This window comes from Rhinolophus ferrumequinum, chromosome X (genome assembly GCF_004115265.2).
Source record: "Rhinolophus ferrumequinum isolate MPI-CBG mRhiFer1 chromosome X, mRhiFer1_v1.p, whole genome shotgun sequence".
Lineage (NCBI taxonomy): Eukaryota > Metazoa > Chordata > Mammalia > Chiroptera > Rhinolophidae > Rhinolophus > Rhinolophus ferrumequinum.
In genome coordinates this window covers 30,494,038-30,501,387 of record NC_046284.1, presented here as the reverse complement: position 1 = coordinate 30,501,387, position 7,350 = coordinate 30,494,038, and positions in this window count along the sequence as shown.

Here is a 7,350-nt window from a genome sequence, read left to right as displayed (position 1 = left end):
TCTCCTTATACAGTCAACAGCTACATGGAAATAAACTGTGGTAATGTATTGACAAATATGACCTTGTTATATGTGATGTAAACACAATGCCCAATTTTACTGAGTCTTCCTCTTTTGGTGGATAGATAATGGTGTTTTAAGATATCTAAACAAAGATAAAAAATCATACAATTATATCAATAGATACAGAAAAACTTTTGAAAAGATAAAACATCCATTGATGACTAAAACACTTAAAAATGGGTATAGAAAGAAAATACCTTAACATAATAAAGGACATATATGACAACCCTCAGCTAATATCATAATTAACAGTAAGAAACTGAAGTCTTTTGCTCTACTTTCAGAAACAAGGCAAGGTTGTTCCCTATCACCATGGTTATTCAACATAGTATTGGACGTCCTCGCCAAAGCAATCAGGCATGAGAATGAAATAAAAGGCATCCAAATTGGGAATGAAAAAGTTAAATTGTCACATTTTGCAAAAGATATGATTCTTTAAATAGAATACACTAAAGATTCCACCAAAAAGCAATTAGAAGCAATAAACAAATACACTAAAGTTGCCAGCTACAAAATCAATGTACAAAAAAACCTAATGCATTCCTATATATTAACAATGAAATCTCAGAAAAAGAAATGAAAAGGAAAAAACAATTCCTTTTGCAATTGCAACAAGAGCATAAAATACTTAGAAATAAACTTAGGAAAGGATGTGAAGGACCTATACAATGAAAAGTATAAGACATTTTTAAAAGAAATTGAAAAAGACACAAAGAAATGGAACGCCATTTCATGTTCATGGATTGGAAGAATCAACATAATCAAAATGGCCATATTTCCCAAAGTAATACACAGATTTAATGCAATCCTTATCGAAATCCCAATGGCATTTTTAAAAAAAGAAATAGGACAAAATAAACCATCAGATTTGTATGGAACCACAAAAGACCCCAAACAGCCAAAGCAATCCTAAGAGAAAAGAATAATGCTGTAGGTATCACACTCCTTCACTTCAGCTTGTACTACAGAGGAAAAATAATCAAAATAAGCATGGTATTGGCAGAAAACAGACACTCAGACCAAAGGAGTAGAATTGAAAATCCAGAAATAAATCCACATAAATATGGGCAGATAATTTTCAACACAGGCGCCAAAAAACATACAATGGAGAAAAGAAAGCCTCTTCGATAAACGGTCCTGGGAGAATTGGAAAGCCACGTGCAAAAGAATGAAACTGGACTGCTATCTGTCACCATGTACCAAAATTAATTAAAAATGGGTCTTAAGCATAAGACCTGAAACAATAAACTGCATAGAAGAAAACATAGGTACTAAACTTATGGACCTTGGGTTCAAAGAGCATTTTATGAATTTGACTCCAAAGTCAAGGGGAGTAAAAGATAAAATAAATGAATGGGACTATATGAAACTAAAAATCTTCTGCACAGCAAAAGTAACCCTCGACAAAATAAAGAGACAGCAAACCAATTGGGAGAAGATATTTGCAAACAATGCATCTGATAAGGGGCTAATAACCAAAATATAGAAGGACCTCATACAGCTAAACAAGAAAAAAACAAACAGTCCAACTAGAAAATGGACAGAAAACCAGAATAGACATTTCTACAAAGAGGACATACAGATGGCCAATAAATATATTAAAAGGTGCTCGGCATCACTAATCATCAAAGAAATGCAAATCAACACCACAATGAGATATAACCTAACACTGGTTAGAATGGCTATCATCAACAACACAAAGAATAGCAAGTGTTGGAGAGTCTGAGGAGAAAAGGAACCTTCATACACTGTTGGTGTGACTGTAAATTGGTACAGCCACTATGGAAAACAGTATGGATGTTCTTAAAAAAATTAAGAATAGAATTACCATATGATCCAGCAATCCTTTTCTGGGATATATTACCAAAAAATCTTAAAACATCTGTAAATATAGATGTATTCCGATGTTCATTACAGCATTATTTGTGGTCACCAAGAAATAGAAGTAATCAAAGTGTCCTTTGATAGGTGATTGGATAAAGAAAATGTGATATATATATATATATATATATATATATATATATATATATATATATATATATATATATATAAAATGGAATATTATTCTGCCATAAGAAAAGAGGAAATAGTGCCATTTATGATAACATGAATGGATCTTGAGATTATAATGCTAAGCGAAATAACTCAGACAGAAAATGTCGAGAATCATATGACTTCACTGATATGTGGGATATAAAACTAAAAGCAACAGAGGAAAAAGACAAACAAATGAAGAAACCAAATCTCATAGACACAGACAATAGTTTAGTGGTTACCAGAAGGTGTGGGGGAGGGGGTGGTAGCAGACGGTAAGCGGGGTCAAATATGGTGATGGAATCAGAGCTGCCTCTGGGTGGTGAACACACAATGTGATATATCGATGATGTATTACAGAATTGTCTACTTGAAATCTATGTAATTTTACTAACCATTATCACCCCAATAAATTTTAATTAAAAAAAAGGAAATTATGCCCAAATTAAACGTCTTTTGTGTGAGCTATAATTCTTTTAATAAAATGTTTCATGGATTTTTACAAATGAAAAAGGATTTTAGAGATTATCTAATCAATGTTGAGGGAATGGAAGCCCGCAAAAGTAAAGTATCATAAAAGATTACATGTCCAGTTAGGAAGGAAACAGTTCAAATTTGAATATTCTCGTTCCATGGCCAAGCTATTTTATAGCACATGCATTGCTCTTTTGTTTGAGTGCTTGCTTTTAAAAAGCCTCCCAGAACTTATATATAAAACTGTTTTTAACATCTTTTTGAAGTGTCTGTAGATTAATTCAGGAGTCATGCAAGAAAATAAGTTTTGTTACTTTGAAATCATGACTCATACACTAAGGTTGATGGTAGAAAATATCTATAGGGAGAGACTTATACTAGTTAAATTCCCTCTCTCTCTCTCTCTCTCTCTCTCTCTCTCTCTCTCTCCACTGTTGGCACAAACGGCAAGCATCCACAGTGCATAGTTACTACACATTCCCTAAGATTCTTTACTCATTAAATTTAAAGGTTATGTAGGATCGTGATTGCCTCTTTTTTTTTATATATATTTTATAAATTTTTATTATAAAAGTATATTTTTATTTTTTTTTATTTTTTTTTCTTTATTATTTATTTTTTTAATTTATTGGGGTGACAATTGTTAGTAGAATTACATAGATTTCAGTTGTGCAATTCTGTATCACATCATCCATAAATCACACTGTGTGTTCACCACCCAGAGTCAGCTCCCCTTCCATCACCGTACTGTGATTGCCTCTTAATCTGCACTCTGTTTTGGAGGATATAAATTAACATCTATTTATTTTTTAAATATAGCAGTAGCTAAAACCATACTGATTTCACAAGATATTTTTTCTTATTTTAATGCCAACAACTGTGGCAATTTTTTTTTTTACTATTTTTTTTGGTATAATGCTTCATTTCAGTTCTTTCTTTTTTTAAATTAAAGTTTATTGGGGTGACTATTGTTAGTAAAGTTACATAGATTTCAGGTGTACAATTATGTAATACATCATCTATATATCACATTATGTGTTCACCACCCAGAGTCAGTTCTCTTTCCATTACTATATATTTGATCCACTTTACCTTCATCTACCACCCTCTTCCCCCTTACCCTCTGGTAATCACTAAACTATTGTTTGTATAGACAAATTTTAATATAGCTCAAAAAATCTTATATAAATATATATTATACAGAGTGATATTCTCCATTTTCCATTTTTTGTTTAAAGAAAAACTTCCCTAGTCTTTATGACATATTTAGCCTCAGATAACAGTATAAAACTGTAAAATATCTAGTTTTTTTTTTAATGAAGACATACTACCTTTTATTTACAAATGAAATACAAAAACTCAATGACTTCTAATGGAATAATGCTGTACAATTTTATTCAACAGATATTCATTTCATGCCTACTAATCTATATGTGAGGTTATAATAGTGAAAGAAAAAGATAAAGATACCTATCAGGATGGAGCTTACATTTTAATGAAGGAAACAAAAATAATCAAAACAAATAAAGCATACATTATGTTAAATGGCAGTAACTGATAAGGAAAACATATAAAGCAGGAGAGCATAATATGAAATGTTGGTGTGCCTAAAATTACACATCAGGGGCCCAAGGTGAGTTCACTTAGAAGGTGGCTTTTTAGTAAAGATCTAAGTGAATAGAGGGAGCTAGTCATGAGTGAGCTGAGGAAAGAGCCTTCGAGAGAGAGAAACAACATATGCAAAGACCCTAAGGCCAGAGCATGCATAGCAGGTTTGAAGAATAGCTAGAATAAACTTGCATGGCTAGTAGAGGTTAGGGAAGGGTGGAAAATTACAGTACTAAAAAATGAGATTAGAGAAGTAACAATGGTCTAAATCATGTAAGTACCTGAAGCTATAGTAAGGAACATGTCTTGTTATCTGTGTAAGATGGGAAGCAGTTAGAATATGGTTGAGGTGAGGAAAGATACAATTCAACTTATGTTTTGTGTTAAAAGGAGGTAAGCACCATGGTAAAAATAGAACAGAGTAAGGAAGAACAAGAGTTGTAAGGATGAAGGGGCATTTCAATTATAAACTGAATGGCAAACTTCTTTGAAAAGATAACATTTGAATAGACTTCAGAATTTAAGAGATTAACCAGAGCAACATTCGAAACATGGCATCATGAAGGGTCCCCCTTGATCTCTTCCCTTGAAGTTACAACAAGTTGAATGAACAGCTGTAATTCAAAAAGTATTCTCTAGCAACACACAAACATGTCTGAGAGATCTGTGCATCAAAACATCTGAAGCTGGGCAAATTCATGAGAACAGGGGAGGAGGAAAGGGACATGTGCCAAGACAAGCTGAGAGAGGGGAGGATTGAGACTGCATTGCTCTCTGAGGCCCTGAACAACCCCGAGTGAGTCATCAGCACATCATATGGCTGAACTTAGTGATTGGGGCAAAGACATCGATGCAAACTGAATACAGAAGTGCTACAACTGTGATCTAACAACCCTCAAAGCCAGGCAGTAAACAAAGCCATGGAGTCTGACCTCTCGCCATCCTCACAGAGCTCTCCTCCATCACACCTTCCTCATTCTAGCATCGGGACCCAGAAGAAACTGTAGCAATGTCGATTTAAAGAGCAGACTATATACAGTCCTAAGAACTGGAGAAAGAGTTGCTAAGCAGCATAGTCACACTGCTAGTAATCCCAGTGACAAAGAAGGAGATATAGGGGAAAGGCAGCTGTGGTCTGGCAGGCGACATTACTCAGAGGAGTACAAAGCCACAAACACACCAACCACCTCTCTCAGCCAACCCTACCCTGGTCTTTCATGGGTGATTCCAGCGAGGACACTGAGGGCTGCTTAGGCACACTCCTCTGCATCTGGCTGAAGGGACAGCACAGGGATTTTGGGGACTCAGAAATGCATCGCCCACCACATCCTCCCATAGAGGTGGTACCTTGAGACCAAGGCGATCTGATCACAGAGGAGACACCCACCTCCTCAGGAATTCTTCCACCTAGAAAAGCTGCAACATGGTAAGAAAAAATAAAATGCTCCAGCACTACCTACCAGAAAACTAAAGAAAGACCTCTTCATATCAACCTGCTGCAGAATATACTCCTGTAAGCGCCCAGGAAGAGAAGAGATTCATCAGTTACACTGAATAACCGAGGTAACAAGACAGCTCACAAATAAAATGAAAAATCTCCAGAAAATAAAATCAAAGACAAGGAAATATGTGACTTAAATGAAAGTGAATTCAAGATTGCAGTTCTGAAAAATCTCAATGAGATGCAAGAAAACTCAGATAGGCAGTTTAATGAACTCAGAAATAAAATCAACCATCAAAATGAATACTTTACTAAAGAGATAGAAAGTTTTAAAAAGAACCAAATAGAAATTCTGGAGCTGAAGAACTCAATAAAAGAGATAAAGAATGAAATAGCGAGCTTGAGAAAAAGAGCTAACCGGATGAAGGAAAGAATAAGTGATATTGAAGATAAAAATCTGGAAATGACACATATGTAGAAAGAGAGAGACATGAGAGTTAAAAGAAATAAAAGAATTGACTCCATCAGAAAGAGTAATATAAGAATTTTGGGTATACCAAAAGGAGAAAAAAGACAGAAGAGCACAGAGAGCCTATGCAAATAAATAGTCAGTGAAAACTTCCCACACTTAGGGAATGAACTGGATCCTCAAAGGCAAGAAGCAAATAGAATACCTAAGTACCTTAATTGTAACAGGCCTTCTCCATGGTACATTATGTTGAAACTGTCAAAAATTAATGACAATGAAAGAATTCTTAAGGCAACCAGGGAAAATATGATGGTAAGCTAGAAAGAAAAGCCCATTAGATTATCATCAGATTTTTCAACAGAAACTCTACAAACCAGGAGGGAGTGGAATCAAGTATTCAAACTATTGAAAGAGAAAAATTACCAGCCAAGAATAATATATCCAGCAAAGTCATCCTTTAGATATGAAAGGGGAATAAAGATCTCTACAGATATACAGAAGCAGAAGACATTTTCCACAAGGTCTGCAATACAGAAAATACTGACGGAGATTATTCTACCTGAAACAAAATAGACAAAAGGATACAAAACTATGAGTAAGATTACTAACACAGAGACAGAAGCAGCAAATTACAACCCCTACACAGAATAGGGTACTATATATACTTGAACATAACATAAAGGGTAAAAAAGATAAAAACGTAAAAAGAAGACAATTTGCTACTGCCACTCAAAAATGAACTCACACCATAAATAGTGATAATTTGTGACAACAAAAACACAAAATGGGAGGATATAAAGTTCTGAATTTGCAAAGGGGATTGGAAATAGATGCATGGTGAAGGAAAAAGACTACTGTGTATATATAAAACTTTCTGTTATGTAAACTTATTGGTAGGCAGTCAAAAAAAATTCAGAACTGAGACACAACGTAAAAAGAGAGGAAGCAGAAGAAAAAGCTCAAAGAATACCAATTTAAAAAGAGTGTCTGTTCAGGTCCTCTGCCCAATTTTTTAAATTATATTTTAAGTATGTGCAAAGGATATTACTATTCCTCTACCAAATGTATAAATACCACAGGAATAACATATTAAAATAATATTTAAATAATAATTTTAGCACCCTTGTCTGGGTTAGACTTAGGCATCAGGTTTTTTTTTTAAGATTTACAGTTTGAATTGAAATTTTCTTTTGACCTTTAGGTGTTTTATACTAACCTCTGCCTCCTGTAATGGACATTCATAGAAGTAAAACAGAGTCTC